The sequence below is a fragment of the Mobula hypostoma genome, chromosome 2 (genome assembly GCF_963921235.1).
Source record: "Mobula hypostoma chromosome 2, sMobHyp1.1, whole genome shotgun sequence".
Taxonomy (NCBI): domain Eukaryota; kingdom Metazoa; phylum Chordata; class Chondrichthyes; order Myliobatiformes; family Myliobatidae; genus Mobula; species Mobula hypostoma.
In genome coordinates this window covers 109,511,903-109,535,377 of record NC_086098.1, presented here as the reverse complement: position 1 = coordinate 109,535,377, position 23,475 = coordinate 109,511,903, and positions in this window count along the sequence as shown.

The window sequence follows — 23,475 nt, the reverse complement described above, 5'->3', positions numbered from 1 at the left end:
AACAGTATCTGGGCGAGTGGAATCCATTGACGCTGGTTGATTATTGTTGGACACTAACATGAGAAGCCTCACACAATGAATTCTAAGTAAAATCATCAATTTTAGCTTAGTTGAACTATTGCACAGTGTCAGCACAGTTATACAATTACATAGAACATAAAACAGTACGGCACTGGAACAAGCTATTCGGCCCACAACGTTGTGCTGAACTAGCTAAAAAACAAATTAAAAACAGCCACAAATACTAATCCCTCCTACCTACACCAAATCCATATCCCTTCATCTTCCTTACCTCTATGTGCCTATCCAAACTTCTCTTGAAAGCCTCCAATGTATTTACTTCAACCACCATACCAGGCAGCGTGTTCCAGGCATCCATGACTCTCTGAGTAAAAACTTAATGCTCACATCCCCCTTGAACCTACCCCCTCTCACCTTCAATGCATGTCGTCTGGAATTAGACATTTCAACCCTGGGAAGCAGATACTCTCTTGTCCACTCTATCTGTGCCTCTCATAGTCTTGTAAATCTCTATCAGATCTCCCCTGATACTCCAGAAAAAAACAACCCAAATGTATCCAGCCTCTCATGATAGCACATGCCCTCTAAACCAGGCAGCATCCTGGTAAACCTCTTCTGCACCCTCTCCAAAGCCTCAACACCCTTCCTATAGTGGGGCAACCAGAACTGTATGCACTACTCCAGATGTGACCTAACCAGAGTTTTATGAAGTTGCAACATAACCTCCTGACTTTTGAGCCCAATGCATTGACTAATAAAAGCAAGCATTCCATAAGCCTTCTTAACCACCTTATTGACCTCTGTAGCCACTTTCAAGGAGCTATGAACTTGAATCCCAAAATCTCTCTGCTCGGCAGCACTGTTAAGGATCTTGCCCTTAACAATTTTCATCCAGATCACTTACATACATCACAAACAGCAGAGGTCTCAGCAGGGATCCCTGTGGAACTCCACTAATTACAGACCTCCAGCTCATATAAGTCCCTTCAACCACTACTCTATGTGCATGCCAGTTCTGAATCCAAACAGACGATTTGCCATATACCCCAGGCATCTTAATCTTCTGTATTAGCCTCCCATGAAGGACTTTGTCAAACGCCTTACTAAAGTCCATGTAGGCAACATCCACTGCCCTATCCTCATCAATCTCTCTCATCACCTTGTCAAAAAACTCAGTCAAGTTGGTAAGGAACGGGCTGCCCTGCACAAAGCCATGCTGACCTCGGGTTTCCAAATGCTCATGTATCCTATCCCTAAGAATCTTCTCCAGCTTCCAAGAATAGTTCCCAGGATTTTCTTCTTAAATAGAGGCACAATATTAGCCACTCACCAGTCCTCTGGGACCTTGCTTGTGCATAGAGAGGACACGAAGATACTGGCTCAGCAATCTCGTCTCTTGCCACCATCAATAACCTGGGGTCAAACCATCAGACCCTGGAAACTTATCCACCTTAACACTTCCTTCTCCTTGACCTTTAAATTCCCTAACATATTTATACACTCTTCACTGATCTCCTGTCCTCTATATCCTTTTCCTTGGTAAATACTGAAGCAAGGTACTCATTAAGTACCTCAATTACACTCTCTGCATCCAAGCAAATGTTCCCCTCTTTATCGTTGAGTGGTCTCACCCTCTTCCTAGTTATCCTCTTGCTCTTGATGTATGTATAGAATGCCTTGGGATTCACCTTAATCCTACTTGCCAAGGGCTTTTCATGACCCCTCCTGGCTTTCCTAATTCCTTTCTCTAGTTCTTTTCTGGCTTCTTTATGCTCTTCAGTTGCTTCATTTGATCCCGACTTCCGAAGCTTTTCACACTTTTCTTTTTTCTTGACTATATTCATCACCTCTCTGGATATCCAAGGTTCTTTTACCTTTCCATCCCCGTCCTTCCTTCTAACAGGTACATACCTTTCCAGTACTCTGCAATTGATCTTTAAACACCATTCACATGTCTGATGCGGACTTGCCAGAGAAAAAGTGTTCCCAATTAACTTTCCTTAGCCCCTGCTGCATGCCCTCGTAACTTGCCCTACTACAATTTAAAACTTTCCCAGAAAGACCATACCTATCCTTATCTATAGCTATCCTGAATGTTAAGGAGTTGTGGTCACTGGTCCCTAACTGTTCACCCACTGAATGGTCAGTCACCTGCCCAGGATCATTACTCAATACCAGGTCCATTATGGCTCTCCTCTTGGTGGACTGCCAACTTACTGATTTAAGAAACCTTCCAGGATACACTTAACAAATTCTGCCCCCTCTAATCCCTTTCACTAAGAAAGTCCCAGTTTATATTTGGGAAGTTGAGCTGCTCCATGACAACGACCTCATTATTTTTACACATTTCCTTAATCTGATTACATATCTGTTCCTCGATGTCCCAGTGGTTATTTGGGGTCTGTAATCCAATCCTATCCGTGTGATTGCACCCTTCCTATTCCTGAGTTTCACTCAATTGGACTCAGTTTCTGACCCTTCCCTTATGTCTCCCCTGAGTAAAGGAAAGGTACGTCGCATCCGGAGTTTCTCCAGTTAGTGGACGATTTCCCTCCACGCCTCTCTGACGTAGTGGGGAACCACGTATGAGGCAAGTTACAGCAGTGGTTTGCCATTGCCTTCTGCTGGGTGAGTTTCCAAAGAGATCACCAGCTTGTAACCCAGCACAGATGGAAAGCGTGCAGGGGAGCCAGCTGGCTGGATTCGAACTTGGGACCTTTCGTCCCGAAGTCCAGCGCTGATGCCACTACGCCACCAGCCAGGTCCTCCCCTGAGAACAGCTGTAATATTGTCCCTGATTAGTAATGCAACTCCATCCCCTCTTTTACCTCCTCTATCTTTTCTAACACTTTGAAAACCTGGTACAATAATCGCCCATTCCTGCCCCTCTCTCAACCAAGATTCAGTAATGGCTACAACATATAGTTCCATGCACTGCTCCTTGCTCTAAGTTCATCATCTTTACCCATAACACTCCTAGCATTAAAATATACACACTCCAAACTATCCAACCCATCATACCTGTTATTTCGATTTTGCCTTTCATTACTTTCCCTTACATCTTCCTTCTGATCCGATCCTTCTCTTAATGACCTGGGGCTCTGGTTTCCTGCGCCCTACAAAACTAGTTTAAACTCTCCCAAACAGCATCAGCAACAACCCCCCCTCCCCTGGTCAGGATATTGGTTCTCCTCCAGTTTATGGGCAATCTTCCTTCCTAACTCTATATACTCACTGCATAGGACCACTTCCCCTTTTCTGCCTACGTCATTGGTGTCAATACGCACCATGACCTCTGGCCGTTCCTCCTCCCCCTGCAGCCGCTACAATGCATCATGGACCCTAGCACCCAGGAAGCAACACACCATCCTGATGTCTCTTTTGCAGCCACAGCGTCTCCTTTCCGTCCCCCTAATTATCGAGTCCCCTATCACTTTTGCATTGCCTGACATTACCCTTCTCTGTCGAGCCTCAGAGCCGGCCACAGCACCACCAGCCTGACTGCTGCTGCCGTGATCTGAAGGGTCATCCTCCCGCCCACCCCCAGCAGCAGGGGAATACTGCGCCGACTTCTTAATCCCCTTACCTCTCCTTTTTATATTCAATAAAAGTTAATATTTTGTATTTTCAAATTCTTAAGTGATACAAGTAGTCTGAAATTATACTTGCATTCAGCTTCAACAGTCTATTATAAACAAAAAAAATTCCGAGGAAACAACACTTTCAAAAAAAATTGTTGTCCAATGTTATTTAAACCACAGCATCCCAAGAAACATATTTCTGTTTAATATTGAAAAGGATTATAGATTAGTCATGTTACTTAAGTTTATAAACAAAGTGTGGTACAATATGTTTTATAGAAGCTTCAGACCATCATACATTCTGATTTTACCTAATAAAGCTGCAATTGCGAACTTTTGAAGGCTCTATTACGGACCACTAAATGCAAGGGGCACTGAAAATACAGCGTGCTGCATTTTATAACAAAGTAACTTGGTCCTTTCCAGTCACTTAGTTGCCAGCAAGTACAAGCCTTGCTCTGAGTTAAAAATATTGCTGGTCAGGTGTGATCCCTATATCTAATAAGGCCTATATGTTATCGGCCTTCACAGACAATTGTTTTAGGTTGCTGAAGTTTGATTGTAGGAAATTGATCATTGTTACATATTTTGATGTTGCAACATTAGTAACTTCTTGCATTTGACTTTTCAATTATGCAATTCTTTTCCTTTGCCATTTGCTGTTTGCTTCAGCATCTTAACTTCTTAACAAAGTGACCAGGATTTAATTGCTTCAGGTATGATAGAATTGGAGGGACAAGAGGGGGAGGTGTTGCATTGCTTGTCAGAGAAAATATTACAGCGGTACTCTGGCAGGATAGATTAGAGGGCTCGTCTAGGGAGGCTATTTGGGTGGAATTGAGGAATGGGAAAGGTGTAGTAACTCTTTTGGGGGTGTATTATAGACCACCAAATGGGGAACGAGAATTGGAGGAGCACATTTGTAAGGAGATAGCAGATATTTGTAGTAATCACAAGGTTGTGATTGTGGGAGATTTTAATTTTCCACACATAGACTGGGAAGCCCATACTGTAAAACGGCTGGATGGCTTGGAGTTTGTAAAATGTGTGCAGGATAGTTTTTTGCAGCAATACATAGAGGTACCAACTAGAGAAGGGGCAGTGTTGGATCTCCTGTTAGGGAATGAGATAGGTCAGGTGACAGAGGTTTGTGTTGGGGAGCAGTTCAGGTCCAGTGATCACAATGCTATTAGTTTCAATATAATTATGGAGAAGGATAGGTCTGGACCCAGGGTTGAGATTTTTGATTGGAGAAGGGCTAACTTTGAGGAGATGTGAAAGGATTTAGGAGGAGTGGATTGGAACAATTTGTTTTATGGGAAGAATGTAATAGAGAAATGGAGGTCATTTAAAAGTGAAATTTTGAGAGTACAGTACCTTTATGTTCCTGATAGGTTGAAAGGAAAGGTTAAAAGTTTGAGAGAGCCATGATTTTCAAGGGATATTGGAAACTTGGTTCGGAAAAAGAGAGATATCTACAATAAATATAGGCAGAATGGAGTAAATAAGGTGATGGAGGAATATAAAGAATGTAAAAAGAATCTTAAGAAAGAAATTAGAAAAGCTAAAAGAAGATTTGAGGTTGCTTTGGCAAGTAAGGTGAAAATTAATCCAAAGGGTTTCTACAGTTATATTAATAGCAAAAGGATAGTGAGGGATAAAATTGGTCCCTTAGAGAATCAAAGTGGACAGCTATGTGTGGAGCCAAAAGAGGTGGGGGAAATTCTGAACAATTTCTTTTCTTCGGTATTCACTAAGGAGAAGAATATTGAATTGTGTAAGATAAGGGAAACAGGTAGGGAAGTTATGGAAACTATGATGATTAAAGAAGAGGAAGTACTGGAGCTTTTAAGGAATATAAAAGTGGATGAGTCTCTGGGTCCTGACAGGATATTCCCTAGGACCTTGAGGGAAGTTAGTATGGAAAAAGTAGGGGCTCTGACAGAAATATTTCAAATGTCATTAGAAACGGGGATGGTGCCGGAGGATTGGCGTATTGCTCGTGTTGTTCCACTGTTTAGAAAGGGTTCTAAGAGTAAACCTAGCAATTATTGGCCTGTGAGTTTGACGTCAGTAGTGGGTAAATGGATGGAAAGTATTCTTAGAGATAGTATATATAATTATCTGATTATCTGGATAGACAGGGTCTGATTAGGAACAGTCAACATGGATTTGTGCGTGGAAGGTCATGTTTGACAAATCTTATTGAATTTTTTGAAGAGGTTACTAGGAAAGTTGACGAGGGTAAAGAGGTGGATGTTGTCTATATGGCCTTTGACAAGGTCCCACACGGAAGGTTGGTCAGCAAGGTTCAATTGTTGACTATTAATATTGAAGTAGTAAAGTGGATTCAGCAGTGGCTGGATGGGAGATGCCAGAGAGTGGTGGTGGATAACTGTTTGTCAGATTGGAGGATGGTGACTAGTGGTATGCCTCAGGGATCTGTACTGGGTCAAATGTTATTTGTCATATACATTAATGATCTGGATGATGGGGTGGTAAATTGGATGAGTAAGTATGCAGATGATACTAAGATAGGTGGAGTTGTGGATAATAAAGTAGGTTTTCAAAGCTTGCAGAGAGATTTAGGCCAGTTAGAAGAGTGGGCTGATAGATGGCAGATGGAGTTTAATGCTGATAAATGTGAGGTGCTACATTTTGGTAGGACTAATCAAAATAGGACATACACAGTAAATGGTAGGGCATTGAAGAATGTGGTAGAACAGAGGGATCTCAGAATAATGGTGCATAGTTCCCTGAAGGTGGAATCTCATGTGGATAGGGTGGTGAAGAAATCTTTTGGTATGCTGGCCTTTATAAATCAGAGCATTGAGTATAGGAGATGGGATGTAACGTTGAAATTGTATAAGGCATTGGTGAGGCCAAAATTGGAGTATTGTGTACAGATTTGGTCACCAAATTATAGGAAAGATGTCAAAAAAATAGAGAGAGTACAGAGAAGATTTACTAGAATGTTACCTGGGTTTCATCACCTAAGTTACAGAGAAAGGTTGAACAAGTTGGGCCTTTATTCTTTGGAACGTAGAAGGTTGAGGGGGGACTTGATAGAGGTATTTAAAATTATGAGGAGGATAGATGACATGGATAGGCTTTTTCCATTGAGAGTGGGGGAGATTCAAACAAGAGCACATGAATTGAGAGTTAAAGGGCAAAAGTTTAGCGGTAACATGAAGGGGAACTTCTTTACTCAGGGAGTGGTAGCTGTGTGGAACGAGCTTCCAGCAGAAGTGGTTGAGGCAGGTTTGAGGTTGTCGTTTAAAGTTAAATTGGACAGCTATATGGACAGGAAAGGAATGGAGGGTTATGGGCTAAGTGCAGGTCGGTGGGACTAGGTGAGTGTAAGAGCTCGGCATGGACTAGAAGGGCTGAGATGGCCTGTTTCCGTGCTGTAATTGTTATATGGTTATATATGGTTATATGATTAAAATTCTTTCTGAATTTTTATGCACTCAGCTGAGGAAGGCTCATTCATAAGAAGCAAATAAATGTGGACTGAATTTGAGGAACTTGGACAATATGTCTATATTCCAGAAATCTCACTTAATTGCCCAGTTCCTGCATATCATAGCTTTTGTCACAATTTCCACAGATTATGAGATATAACAGTATCATTTATTTAAGGATTAATTGCAAGCAATTTGTATTTCATGAAAAGATTCACAATATACCAGGGTGATGGACCCCTTTGAGAATGTGTCCAAGTTAGTGATAACCTCCTAAGACTTTTCTCACATGCACGGTAATTTTTAACAAAGATTATCATTGCTTAATGAATTATGTCTTAGATTATGGATGTTTTTAAGGAAAAATGATGACTCCAGTTGATTATCTACTTGTATATATTATTTTACTATTAATAAAAGAATAACAGACGGATTGAAATAAATGAAGCATTTTAGAAAAACTGTTCAAAAATTAATATTAGTCTTTTAAAACAATTGTAAAATAAGTATTCATGAAGTTGCTAAATCACATACACAATTTACTGTTATTATCACTGAATATCCAGTGTTCACTCACAAATGACAGAAGAAAAAATATAAGAAAGTGAAGCCAATGCTAATTGGCACATTTAGCATCCAAATATTGATGTGTTTACCAGGTCTGTGAAGATATGGAAACATATCATCCAATGCCAGGTGTTCTCGCAACCACCCAGCTGGCATCAAGTTGCCATGAGACATTTTCTGTGAAAACATCTCACCGTTCTTGGGTTGTAAAAAATTATTTGCTGCTTCACCTAGCAGAAAAGATCATTATGTATCTTTTATCATGGGTGGGGTTTAAAGAATCGAAGGGATTTGCCAACAAAATGTTTTCATGCGTCATCTTTGGTACAAATACCATGGGTTTGCCACCCGTCACTATAGATATCTATTAAATGGTTATGCAAATAGATCCTTCCAAACAACCACATTTGCAAAATTTTTACCATGACTATATAGCATTGAGTGACAGAAATTTATGTTCATGCAGCAATATCAGTATCAGCTTCATCAATATCATGGGTTCCAGTAGATTACATCTAGTCCCTTCCTTGAACAGAGCTGAACCACAGAGCTCTCAAAATGTGCTCTCTCTTCATCATTTCTACAATTTTTTTTCTCTTTCAAATAGTTCTAAGTCTCTTCAGAAGCCTGCTAATGAACCATTTGCACTACTCTAACAAACAATGTGCTCTGGATTCTAACCATTTGCTCAGGTCATTGCTAGCTATTATATGATTCACCTCTAATACTGCTCAGCAAAGCTTCGACAGACTGACTCCTATTTGTCAAAGCAGCAATCAAATAGACTTGTACTATAATCTCTTGACTGTTAAAGAATGAGAGGTGACGTCAATTTTTCAAGGACTTGATAGGATAGACACAGAGCTCATGTTTCCAATGACTGAGGTATCAGTTCTAAACAAAAGCCTCATTCAGAACTGAGATAAGAAGAACTTTTCATGTGGTAGGTTGTAGACAGGGGAGTAGATTCAGTGGACATCACCCATGTAGTAGTTCATACAATACACGTAACCCTCTCACCGTGCTTGTATACAAACTTGAGTCCTGCTGAAGGGTTTCAGCCAGAAATGTTGACTGTACTTTTTTCCATAGGTGCTGCCTGGCCTGCTGAGTTCCTCTAGTATTTTGTGTGTGTTTCTTGGATTTCCAGCATCTGCAGATTTTCTTTTGTTTGTATACAAACATGGCTCGTTACCCAGCTCTGCTAACAGTCATGTGACTCAGAGGTGAGAAGGCCATCTTTCATAAACAATATACGTCTAGGGTTGGTATGGTCTGGGGTTCAACCAAACAGGAACGTCATGAATTCTGATTATGGAAACCTCAATCTGAGCAAATACTGCGTAAATACTACTCATACTCAATTGCCGGTCGGCAAGAAATAACAAATTCTACACTGCATAAAATTATAAAGAAGGTTTATTTACTAATTTCAGCTTTATCTAACAGTTATTAACAGAAGTGAAGAAGAAAAAATAAAAGGGCCCATTACAGTTAGACCAGTCTAAATGTGCAGATGACTTTTGGAGCTCATACTGGAGTATTCAGGGGATGTATCTCTTACTCACATGCTGGACCCATGATCCGGTTGAAAACACCTGCCACATTTTCAAACTCCCCTTGAAAGCCATCTCAAGCACACTGGCCCTCGGCCTCTCTCTCTCTCACTCTCTCTCTCTCTCTCTCTAAGTATTAGCCATTCCTCCTTGAAGCCATTCATCTGCACAAAGCATTCCTGCAACGTCGAATCTCTTTCCAAAGGCATTCTGCGGCATCTTCCCTAGTGCCCCGCTCCACAGCTCCTGCTAAAAACCAAACCGGACTACTGTCCATCAGAAAACTCTTCCTCATAGCTCTCTAGAATCTTCTCTCACAGCCTTGTGCCCCGCTCTGCAACTCCTACTAAAAACCAAACCGGACTACTGTCCATCAGAAAACTCTTCCCCATAGCTCTCTGGAACCTCCTCTCACATCCCACAATCCTGTTTGGCTGACACACATTCCTAAGCTGGACAACATGAGTTCTTATCTTAGCCGAAGCTAAAACACACTTTCCAGAATGGCACACTGTTTTTACAGAAAAATATTTTACAGCATAGCAGAGGAAATCTTAACCAGGACATCACATATAAAATACTTTAACAAGTCAAAGATATTTGGGGGAAACAATTAAATGAATGCAGAATTTGGCCCTTTTTCTTTCTAATTTTTCCAATTCTTAATTTTTTTACATTTCTGCTTCCTCCATGGAATCCCCAGTGATGTTTCTCAGTTCTGTCATTTCTGGAGATAAAGTTTGGATTTGAAGCCATCTCCCACACTGAAAAGGATACAGCCAAAAGCAATGTCAACCCTACTTGCATGTCAGTTACTTCTAAAATGAAGAAGGCAATACACTGAACATCAAACACCTGCAGATTTTGGAAATACAAAATAAGAACAGAATGTGCAAGAAACACTCAGCAGGTCAGACAGCAGTGAAGTGAAACATAATTCTTGGTTCTAGTGAAAGACATCACATCATCGTCACATGCAGAGACTGGTCACGGTCCTTCCTTGTGCACCAATAAAGGCCAAGTAGCATGAAGGCTGCTGCAGGGTTGGTCCACCAAAGCAGGGCAGGTGTTTGTGGGCTTGAAGAACATGAGCTGTGCACTATTGAACCAACTTTGCCTCTTTGGCAATTAGTATACGCTTAACTTACTAATGCTGCCCTCTGCTGGATTCTAATGAGTTTCTGATACCATTCAGCACAGTATTGCAAACAAGTTTAAGGAACAACTAGTTGATCTTGAAGCTTATTCAAAACAAACCGATTACAGATTTCCTATTTTAATCTGAATGTTACAGTACCTATGAATTATCTCCAACTTGCAAATTCCGGGAAACTCACCAATGCCTCTACTTTATGAAGAGGCTGAAGAGAGCTGAAGTATGCACATCTGCACTTCCATCATTCTGCAGATGTGCAGTGTAGAGCATCCTAATGTGCTGCATCACTGCATGATGCATAAACTGCACTACAGCAGGCAGGAAATTCTCTACAACAGGTAGTCAAAACTGCCTATCCTCCATCAAGCATATACTGTAGGTGCCGGAATAAGGCCAGTAATATCATGAAGGATCCTCCCCACCCTGCCCATGGACTGTGCTGTCTCACTCCCATCAGGGAGAAGACTACATAGCATCCACACCAGGACCACCAGACTCAAAGACAGTTACTTTCCCAAAGCAGTAAGGCTGATCAACACCTCCATCCACAAACCCACCCCTTCACACCCCTACCCTTTCTACCCTACCATTGCCTGTCAGCCACCTTATGTACAGGCACTCCTGAACCTGGTGTCACTTTATGGGCATATAATCAATCTATGTATATAAACTATCTTATGTATTTGTATTTATTTTTTATTATTATTGTGCTTTGTAAAATAAGTAATACCATGCTTCTTTAGATCCTGCAAGAATAACATATCACAAATAAAGTACTTAAGTATATATTCTGGGTATTAAACATTAGGCTCTAATGAATTTAATGAATAAATTGATTGTTCCCCCTGGTATAGACATATGAAGGAAGTCAACAGAAGTCAAAAACAGAATACTACATTAATCCAAAGCACAGAATCCATCAGAGAATCTGTTTTTATTTGTGTGTTTGCGGGATCTATGAAATTTTAACATTTATCGATCAGTCAGGGATATAATATAATAGTGATAGGCCTCCCTGAATTAACCACAGATCTTCTTAGGATGATCACAACAGACCAATGTTGGAGAAGTTGAATTTCAGAGGTATCGTGCCCAACTTGAAGGATGATGATAGTTACAAGTCATCTCGTTCATCACATGGACTCATGTCGCCAATTTACATTGAGACCTATTGCAAGTTCATCAACTTTTCAGCTGATATCAAGAGGAATACGAAGAGTTTATATTATTGAATCTATTTTAACTATACTAAAAGAGATACAAAAAATTGAACAATTGGCAAGTGTAAAAAAAATTGGAAGAAAAGTATTCAACACAAGTCCAAAGTTAACAGAAGGAGTGCAACGTGCCATAGAAGGGAACCAGAATTATTTTCATGCATCAATCTGGATGAAGTTTCTACAATATTACAGTAATGTATTAACTGTTCTTGGAGGTAGCCGAGCAAGCAAATAAATTGTCTTTTCATTTTCCAAGAAATGATAATTCCCAATAATCCCTTTTTAGCAAACTCTTATCTATTCTAGACTGTTCTTCTGTGCATGTGATATCTGGGTAGCCTTGCTAATGGTCTTATTAACAAATCACATATCAATTTTGGCAAGAACATGGAAACAATAAAATTGCATGCCTTGACGGAGAGGGAGGAGCCACGGAAGTTATTGGCTTGGACCAGGTAATTAAAACCTCTATAATAGTCTTGAACAGGAAAACTATTAACATTGTTCTTTTGATACTGAACTTATGTGTTCAGCAAGTAATTACAGAAAATGTCTGCACATCTTTATCTTATTTCAAAACACTTACTGGTTGCCTTGGTATATTTCTTTGTATGATGCAAGGCCAAAGATCTAATGAAAATGCAAGGTCAAATTCCAAGAATAATAGAAGAATTATTGCCAAAATCTGCGGCGCCTACAAGAAGCCAAAAAGAAAAAAGAAAAATTAAAAGAAAATTCTTTAGCCAGCTCATAACAGCATCTATCTTTTCTCATGGATGATAGATTATTTAAGTTTAAGGCAGTTGTTTTGGACTTAAATATGTCACCAACAAATTGTATTTGAAATTCTTTCAAGTTTAATTATAGAATCATAGAGCTATATACCACAGTAACGGTCTATCACACCTAAGGTTCATGCTAATCAATATTTTCATAAACATCCTTGACTAACTTATCCTATCCTATTGCACATAACAGATCTATAATAAACACAAGAGATTCTGCTGATGCTGAAAATCTTGAGAAACTCACGCATCTTGAGAAGGGGCAAGAGGGTAACCAGAATGAGGAATGGAAAAAGAGAGAAGGAAAGAGGGCAGAGAAATTACAGAAAGTTTGAGAAATTGAAGTTCATACTATCAGGTTGGTTGCTACCCAGACAGAATATGAGGTGTTGCTCCTCCAGTCTCAGTTTGACCTCATCATGGCAGTAGAGGCAGCCATGGACGGGCATGTCAGAATGAGAATGGAAGTCAAATTGAAATGGGTAGTGACTGGGAGCTCCTGCGTATTGCGGTGGACTGAGCGAAGGTACTCGATAAAATGGTCTCCTAGTCAGTTTTGGGTCAATCAGATCTATAATACCCTATAGTTGGGTCCACAAGGTATTGTTCTGGGAAAATGTGATGGCATAGTTTTTATTCTTGTTTTTATATTCGAGTTCCAGTCTTCTTATCATTAATCATACACAAACTCCAAACGAACACTTTGTTCCTTCTTAACTTTCTTTCTAAATTTAGTCTTAACTGAAGCCTACATTTCCTGCCTCTACTATATTTTTCAATAAACTATTTACAGTATTGGATCATTTGCTATATCATCGATACAGTATTTATGAAACTGAGAAAAAACCATAGAACCATAGAACCATAGAAACTACAGCACAGAAACAGGCCCTTTGGCCCTTCTTGGCTGTGCCGAACCATTTTCTGCCTAGTCCCACTGACCCGCACACGGACCATATCCCTCCATACACCTTCCATCTATGTATCTGTCCAATTTATTCTTAAATGTTAAAAAAGAACCTGCATTTACCACCTCGTCTGGCAGCTCATTCCATACTCCCACCACTCTCTGTGTGAAGAAGCCCCCCCCTAATGTTCCCTTTAAACTTTTCCCCCCTCACCCTTAACCCATGTCCTCTGGTTTTTTTCTCCCCTTGCCTCAGTGGAAAAAGCCTGCTTGCATTCACTCTATCTATACCCATCATAATTTTATACACCTCTATCAAATCTCCCCTCATTCTTCTACGCTCCAGGGAATAAAGTCCTAACCTATTCAACCTTTCTCTGTAACTGAGTTTCTCAAGTCCCGGCAACATCCTTGTAAACCTTCTCTGCACCCTTTCAACCTTATTTATATCCTTCCTGTAATTTGGTGACCAAAACTGAACACAATACTCCAGATTCGGCCTCACCAATGCCTTATACAACCTCATCATAACATTCCAGCTCTTATACTCAATACTACGATTAATAAAGGCCAATGTACCAAAAGCTCTCTTTACGACTCTATCTACCTGTGACGACACTTTTAGGGAATTTTGTATCTGTATTCCCAGATCCCTCTGTTCCACTGCACTCCTCAGTGCCTTACCATTAACCCTGTATGTTCTACGTAGGTTTGTCCTTCCAACGTGAGATACCTCACACTTGTCAGTATTAAACTCCATCTGCCATTTTTCAGCCCATTTTTCCAGCTGGTCTAAGTCCCTCTGAAGGCTCTGAAAACCTTCCTCACTGTCGACTACACCTCCAATCTTTGTATCATCAGCAAACTTGCTGATCCAATTTACCACATTATCATCCAGATCATTGATATAGATGACAAATAACAATGGACCCAGCACTGATCCCTGTGGCACACCGATAGTCACAGGCCTCCACTCAGAGAAGCAATTTTCTACCACCACTCTCTGGCTTCTTCCATCGAGCCAATGTCCAATCCAATTTACCATCTCTCCATGTATACCTAGCGATTGAATTTTCCTAAGTAACCTCCCATTCGGGACCTTGTCAAAGGCCTTACTGAAGTCCATGTAGACAATATCCACCGCCTTCCCTTCATCCACTTTCCTGGTAACCTCCTCGAAAAACTCCAACAGATTGGTCAAACATGACCTACCACGCACAAAGCCACGTTGACTCTCCCTAATAAGCCCCTGTCTATCCAAATGCTTGTAGATTCTGTCTCTTAGTACTCCCTCCAATAACTTACCTACTACTGATGTTAAACTCACCAGCCTATAATTTCCCGGATTACTTTTCGATCCTTTTTTAAACAACGGAACAACATGAGCCACTCTCCAATCCTCCGGCACTTCACCCATAGACAGCGACATTTTAAATATTTCTGCCAGGGCCCCTGCAATTTCAACACTAGTCTCCTTCAAGGTCCAAGGGAACACCCTGTCAGGTCCCGGGGATTTATCCACTTTAATTTTCCTCAAGACAGCAAGCACCTTCTCCTTTTCAATCTGTACAGTTTCCATGGTCTCACTACTTGATTCCCTCAATTCCATAGATTTCATGCCAGCTTCCTTAGTAAATACAGACACAAAAAACCTATTTAAGATCTCCCCCATTTCCTTTGGTTCCGCACAAAGCCGACCACTCTGATCTTCAAGAGGACCAATTTTATCCCTTACAATCCTTTTGCTCTTAATATACTTGTAAAAGCTCTTTGGATTATCCTTCACTTTGACTGCCAAGGCAACCTCATGTCTTCTTTTTGCCCTCCTGATTTCTTTCTTAAGTATTTTCTTGCACTTCTTATACTCCTCAAGCACCTGATTTACCCCCTGTTTCCTATACATATCATACAACTCCCTCTTCTTCTTTATCAGAGTTGCAATATCCCTTGAGAACCAAGGTTCCTTATTCCTATTCAAAATATTATGAAAATAATATTATTATGAAAATAATAATATTATAACATTATCAAAATAAATGTAGTCTCAGTCAGCTCCATCACAGGGACATCTCCAAAAGGTGATGCCTCAGGAAATGAGCAACCATCATTAAGGACCATCCTCATCGGGACGTACTGTCCCCTCTTCTCATTAACTTCCATCAGAGAAGTGGCTGAATTGAATTCACTTTATTTCTTACATCCTTCACATACACGAGGAGTAAAAATCTTTATGTTACATCTCCATCTAAATGTGCAATGTGCAATCATAGTAATCTATAATAAATAGAACAGTCAATGTAACATAGAAATACATTCAAATCAGCGTGAGTTAATCAGTCTGGTGGCCTAGTGGAAGAGCTGTCCTGGAGCCTGTTGGTCCTGGCTTTTATGCTGCGGTTCCGTTTTCCGGATGGTAGTGGCTGGAATAGATTGTGGTTGGGGTGGTTGGGGTGACTAGGGTCCCCAATGAAACTTCGGGCCCTTTTTTTCACAGCTGTCTTTGTAAATGTCCTGAATCATGGGGAAGTTCACAACTGCAGATGTGCTGGGCTGTCTATACCACCCTCTGCAGAGTCCTGCGATTAAGGGAGGTACAGTTCCCATACCAGGCAGTGATGCAGCCAGTCAAGATGCTCTCAATTGGGCCCCCGTAGAAAGTTCTTCGGATCTGGGGGCCCATACCAAACTTCCTCAACTGTCTGATGTGAAAGAGGTGCTGTTGTGCCTTTTTCACCACACACCTGGTGCGTACAGACCACATGAGGTCCTCAGTGATATGGATGCTGAGAAACCTAAAACCGTTTACCCTCTCAACCCAAGATCCATTAATGTGAATAGGGGTTAGTCCATCTCCATTCCTCCTGTAATCCACAACCAGCTCCTTTGTTTTTGCCACATTGAGGGAGAGGTTTTCTCTTGACATCAGGAGGCTGAAGATACATGCACACTCAACATTTTAGGAACAGTTTCTTCCCCTCTGCCATCAGCTTTTTGAACAGTCCATGAACCCATTAAATCTACCTCACTATTCCTTTTTTGCCCTAAGTAGTTATTTTATTTTTTTATTGTAACTTATAGTAAATTTTATGCCTCACTGCCACAAAAATAGCCAATTTCACGACGTATGTTGTGATAATAAACCTGATTCTGATAAGCATTTTATTTTCTGACACCTTTCCAAATGACTTAAAATACCAGGAAAAAAGCATAAGAAAAAATGCTTTCAATCAGAACAGAAATCTTTTATCACTCTTATATGGAAGAAAATAGAGACCAGATCTTTCTACACCAGCATGTTAAAGCAACATTGGATGCAATCAAAGAAACTCTGATTTCTGATGTCTCAGTTTAGCAACCAGGGACAGAAAAAAAATCTGGTTTTCTATCTCTTAATCCATCATGGATTAACCTAATGCTTTTTCTTTCTACTGAATTTACAAGTCGTGATTACTTCTTATGTCAAAACCAGGACATGCCAGTCACGATAGCTGATCTAAAACTTTCAAAATTTATCATGAAAACAATATACTTTAGCAAACTTCTAAACTGTTTCCAATCAAGACCACAATTCTAATTTGAACTATATAGACATAATCACCACTTGCATTTCAAACTATAATCTAATTAAAACAAAATGTGTTGAAAAGCCATGTTACAAATTACACCTCATAAAGGCTGAAACAGTTCTCGTTATACAAATAAGAATCAAAAACATTTACACCATGAGTAATCATCATTTACCCGTCCTAGCCAAAACTATTTAAATTATTCCTACGTCCTAGCTCTCAGTCTGTAACCTTGCAGCAAACATGATTTATTTATCTTAATTGCTGGGTTATTATTGCACACAGGTTTCACCATAGAAGGAAGCTGGTATATTTATTGAAGAAATGTAACCTTGATGTTTAATCGTGTATGTGAGAAGGCCTCAGTGGTGCAGTAAATGTGTCCCATTTACACATTCTAATACACCTAGATCCTTAGATCATATTCACAGCGGTTCCTCTATTTCATATAATAGTTTTACTAATCTAGATAATTTTCAAAGCCCTTCAGTTCAAAGTAACATTTATTATCAGAGTACATATATGTCACCACATAGAATTGATTCTTTTTCCTGTGAATGTACTCAGCAAATCTATAGAATACTGACTGTAACATGATCAATGAAAGAGCAGGAGCATAGAAGACAAATGGTGCAAGTGTGAATAGAATTAAATAGCAATAGCATGGAATAACAAGAGCAGAGCCCTTAAAGTGAGATCATTGGTTGTGGGAACATCTCAGTAGAAGAGTGTAATTATCCTCTTGTGTTCAAAAGCTTTACGGTTGAGGGGCAGTAACCGTTTTTGAACCATGTGCTGTGAGTCCTCAGGCACTTGTACTTTCTATTTGATGGCAGCAGCAAGAAAAGAGCATGACCTGGGTGGTGAGGATCTTTGATGATGGATGCTGCTTTCCTACGACAGTGTTTCATGTCGGTGTGCTCAATGGTTAGGAGGGCTTTACCTATGATGTACGGGGCTAAATCCATTATGTTTTGTAGGATTTTCTGTTCAAAGGCATTGGTGGTCCCATTCCAAGCCGTTAATGCAGCCGTCAATAACCCTTCCACTACACATCTATAGTACAGCAAATATTTGCATAGGCTAATAGTTTCTGATATTATGAAGTTTAGCAAGGCATGGAGATGTTATCACTGCTGCTAAGGTGTATGCTTTTACCTTTCTAATTAAGCATCCTGATGCACATTACCAATAGAAAGATCAGAACACAGAATACTGTACTGAAAATTTTTAGGAATTGAATTGATTTTCCCGTGTTCTGGCACAATGAAAAAGTATAAATAGCAAAGCATTTTTTAAATATCATGAAAGATTGGAGGTTTTATTAAGAAAGTAGTCATTGTAGGGACTTCGGTGTCTAGCCCCGCCCCTTCACCCAGCAGCAGTAACACTTTGTTTCCAGATTCTTAAGACCTTCTTTCTGAATTCCGAAAGGCTTAGTTTAAGATTTTTTTTTGCTCCTTATAATCGCTTAATTATTATCAACAATAAGGAAGAGTTTTATGGAGTACTTTTTACTTGTAATTGTGTAAGTAACACACAGAAAATGCAGGAGGAACTCAGCAGGCCAGACAGCATATATGGGAAAGAGTAAACAGTTGACATTTCGAGCCGAGACCTTTCATCAGGACTGGAGAAGAAAAGATAAGAAGTTTGAGCAAGCAGGTGGGGGAGGATGAAGTACAAGGTGGTATATGATAGGTGAAATAGGGATGGGGAGGGGGTGAAGTAAAGAGCTAGGAGGCTGGAGAAGGGGGGATCTGATAGGAGAGGGTGGAAGAGAGGGAAGGGGAGGAGCAGGAAATGAGAGAAGGTGGGAAAGAGAAATGGGGAATGGTGAAAGAGAGGAGGGGTGAGGGCAATTGTCCCCCGCCCTTCAGCTATCACCTACCACCTTGTACTTCTTCCTTCCTTCCATCCCCCCCCCCGCCACCTTCTTCCTCTAACTTCTCATCTTTTCTCCTAGTCCTGATCTTGGCCTGAAACGTTGACTGTTTATTCTTTTCCATAGATGCTGACTTCCTTGCTGAATTCCTCCAGCGTTTTGTGTGCGCTGCTTTGATTTCCAGCATCTGTAGATTTTCTCATCATCGTATGTTAACTATGTTTGTAGCCATAAGTCATGGTCAGTTTATTAAAACATACCAAAAGAAAGTCTTTTTTGGTTTGCTTTGTATCGCAAGTACTACTTTGACCATTGTTTAATTCAAACTTCAAATGCAACTGTTTCTATGTTTTTTAGGTCTTTTGTTTTTCATCAAAGGTATTTCAATGCAGGTGTTGGTTTTCATCATAAAATGCATCTGGACTGGCACCTGAATGAGCAAAGCAAAGAGAGGTGTGGAATTGAGTGTAAGCAGGTGGGACTGGTATAGACAAGCATATTGGTCAGCATAGACGTGATGGGCCAAAAAACCTGCTTCTTTGCTTTACTGCTCTTATGATTCAAAAAACTCTGAAAGAATAACTGATCTGTCTCATTCATTTAGGATGTCATTAAATCTTATCGTATTTTCCTTCTACATCTCCTTGCATCTATCTTCCATTTATAAAAGCAAAAGAAATTCAAGGTGAAAAATTGCTATCAAAGGCATCTGAAAAACCAGTTAGACATTTCAGTAAGCTGCTGGCACACAACTCATCTGTTAAATTGTGAGCTCCAGTGTTTTTTGTGTAAACTAGGTACATTTTCCCTGTGATTGTACGGGTTTCTTCTGAATGCTCCAGTTTAACCCAGCATCCCAAAGTCATGTGGTTTGGTAGTTTAATTGCCTAAATTGGCTTTCCTGTGAGAGTGAATGATAGAATTATGGGAATTAATTGGGATAAGGGGAGAATAAAATAGCATTAGAACATAAGAACTGAAGGATACAGAAGCAAGAATATGCTGCCCTTCTTCTCAGTTCTCATGAGGAATGACCTGCACCTCACAAAGCCATGCTGACCACCCTTAATACAACTACGATTGTAAATCCTGCCTCTCAGAATCCTCCATAATAGTTTGCCCACCGCCATCTTTAATACCTTGCCTTGGCAGCATGAAGTGCCCATCTGCTTCAAGAAAACTTCAATTATACTGGTGCCTAAGAAGAACGTAGCAACCTGCATTGTCCAGTAACACTTACATCCACTGTGACAAAGTGCTTTGAGAGGTTGTTCACGAAGCATATCAACCTCTGCCTGAGGAGTGACTTGGATCCGCTTCAATTTGCCTACCGTCACAACTGCTCAACAGCAAATGCACTCAACTCTGTATGCATACACCTGGATGCTCTTCACTGACTACATAGCATTCAACTCGGTCAACTTTTGAAACTAATCACTAAGCTCCAATACTAAGCTTGATACTCCCTTGCGTAACTGGATCTTTGATTTTCCCAGTATGATTAGTAACGATATCTCCTCTACAATCATCATCAGCACAGGTGCACCACAAAGCTGTGTGCTTAGCCCCCTGATCTACTCACTTTACACTTATGATTGCTTGACTAAGTAGAGATCCAATGCTATATATAAGTTTGCTGACAACACCTCTGTTGCTGAGTGAATCATAGGTGGTGCCAAATTGGCATACCTGTATAGGAAATCTGGTTGAAAGGTTCCACAACAACAACCTCTCACTCAGCGTCAGCAAAATCAAAGCTGATTATTAACTAAAGGAGGAAGAAACCTGAGATTTCTCAATAGTGAATCTGATGTGCAATGTAACTTTAAATCCCTTTGCATTATCATATAAGAGTATCTGTCCTGGGACCAGTGCATATGTGCCGTGACAAAGAATTAATGACAGCACCTCTGCTTACTTAGAAGTTTACACAAATTTGCCATGTCATCTAAAACGTTGACAGACTTCTATAGATGCACACAGTGGACAGTATCCTGATTGATTGCATCACAGCCTGGTATGGAAACATGAATTCCCGAGAACAAAAAAGCCTCCAAAATGTAGTGGACGCAGCCAGGTCCATCACAGGCAGTGCCCTTCCAACCACTGAACACATCTACAAGGAGCATTGCCACAAGAAAGAAGCGTCAATCATCGAGGACCCTCACCATTCAGGCCATGCTCCTTTCTTGCTGTTGCTTTCAGGAAGCAGCTACAGGAGCCTTAGGTCCCAGACCAGCAGGTTCGGAAATAGTTATCCAACAGGTTCCTGAACCAGCATGGATAACTTCACTCATCACAACACTGAACTGAGTCCACTCTACAGACTCACTTTCAAGGACCGTACAACTCATGTTCTCAGTATTATTTACTGCGTTTATTTGCACAGTTCACCTTCTTTTGCACGTTAGTTGTTTGTCAGTCTTTGTGTGCAGTTTTTTACTGATTCTATTGTATTACTCTGCTCTATTGTGAATGAGTGTGAGAAAGTGAAGTGAAATATCTTAGGTAATAAATTTAATTTGAACTTTTTGAACTTTGAATTGTGTTGCAGTATCATAAACAATTTATCTAATGATTATCAACTCTTGTCCTTCTACAGACATCCAGCCACATTCCAGAAGGAAGAAGCAGTGGCAGTATACATGGGCATGGGCAACTACAGCATAACCTTGTTTGAATGTCTTTTTTGTACATCAGAAACTAAATAGACATTGATTGTCTTTCCTATTAAGTAAGTTAATCACTCCCCCTGTGGCGGTGATTAACTTAACTACACCTTAGCTGTGGGGAAATAATAAGATCCTTTTGTAAGAATAAGAGGATCCTTTTCTGGATGGCTGCCAGTGACAGTTGACTGTGGGGTTCCACAGGGGATGGTCTTGGGACCGCTTGTTTTTATGTTGTATATCAATGATATGGATGATGGAATAGATGGCTTTGTTGTCAAGTTTGCAGATGATACAAAGGTTGGTGGAAGGGCAGGTAGTGTTGAGGAAACAGGTAGGCTGCAGAAGGACCTAGACAGATTAGGAGAGTGGGCAAGAGTGGCAAATGAAATACAATATTGGACAATGCATGGTCATGCACTTTGGTAGTAGAAATAAATGTGCAGACTATTTTCTAAACAGGGAGAAAATCCAAAAATCTGAGATGCAAAGGGACTTGAGTGTGCCTGTGCAGAACACCCTAAAATTTAACTTGCAGGTTGAGTCTATGGTAAGGAAGGCAAATGCAATGTTAGCATTCATTTCAAGAGGTCTAAAATACAAGAGCAGGGATGTGATGCTGACGCTTTGTAAGGCACTGGTGAGGCCCCACCTCTGAGTATTGTGAACAGATTTAGGCTCCTCATCTAGGAAAGGAAGTGCTGAAATTGGAGAGGGTTCAGAGGAGGTTCACAAGTATGAGTCTGGGAATGAAAGGGTTATCATACGAGGAATATTTGATGGCTCTGGGTCTGTACTGGCTGGAGTTTAGAAGGATGAGAAGGGATCTCATTGAAACCTTTTGAATGTTAAAAGGCCTAGATACAGTAAATGTGGAAAGGATGTTTCCCATGGTGGGGGAGTCTAGGACAAGAGGGCACAACCTCAGGATAAAGGGGTGTCCATTTAAAACAGAGATGCAGAGACATTTCTTCAGCCAGAAGGTGGTGAATCTATGGAATTTGTTACCACAGGCAGCTGTGGAGGCCAGGTCATTGGGTGTATTTAAAGCAGATTGATAGGTTCTTGATTGGACACAGCATCAAAGGTTACAGGGAGAAGGCCGGGGAGTGGGGTTGAGGAGGGTTAAAAAGGATCAGCCATTATTGAATGGTGGAGCAGACTTGATGGGTCAATGGCCTAATTTTGCTCCTATGTCTTATAGTCTTATGGATAGGTTGAGCTCTCTTCTTTAGATTGTTGACATCAATGGGACAGTGAAGAAATAGTTTTCTCCAGTTGTCATAAGCTATTATTTCCAGAAATAGTTAAATGCCTGTAATTGTATCCGATTTCCCATCTGCATTAATCAACAATAATCTTCAATGTCTTCCAATATAATTGCCATACCTTTTAAATCTGCATAGTTTCTATAAAAAGGAATCCAATGGAATTGTATATGTGATATCCAGTTCCAACTATATAAGGGAAAATCCCAAGTGACAATATTCAATATTATAAGATTGCAATAAATTTCACTAAGTTTGCAGACAAGTATTCATACTTTGATGACTACTATTTGCACTGTTTGTTTTAGAAGAAAATTCTACATACACCTTAGGAATCAATGTATCCACAGTGCAATCTCTCACATGTTATTTCCTGGCTACATTAACAATTTGCATATTGTACCTTCAAATGTAATCAGATTGCTGCGAAACTGATGTTGATTGATGGGGTTCACACAATCTGTGTGAAGTAAAAGGTTTCTGAAGAAATGGAAGCTTTTGGCTGTATCGTGAAGAGCAAAAGAATAAGATGTGAGAGAACAGGACCAATCAAGTGTGACAGTTTAAAAGCAGGTATGGAACCAGAGGAGATAGCAGAGGTACTTAATGAGTACTTCACTTCAGTATTAACTACGGAAAAGGATCTTGGCAATTGTAGAGATGACTTACAGTGGACTGAAAAGCTTGAGCATATTAAGAAAGAGGTTGTGCTGGAGCTTTTCGAAAGCATCAAATTGGATACGTCACTGGGACCAGACGAGATGTACCCCAGGCTACTGTGGGACGTGAGGGAGGAGATTGCTGAGCCTCCAGCAATGATCTTTGCATTG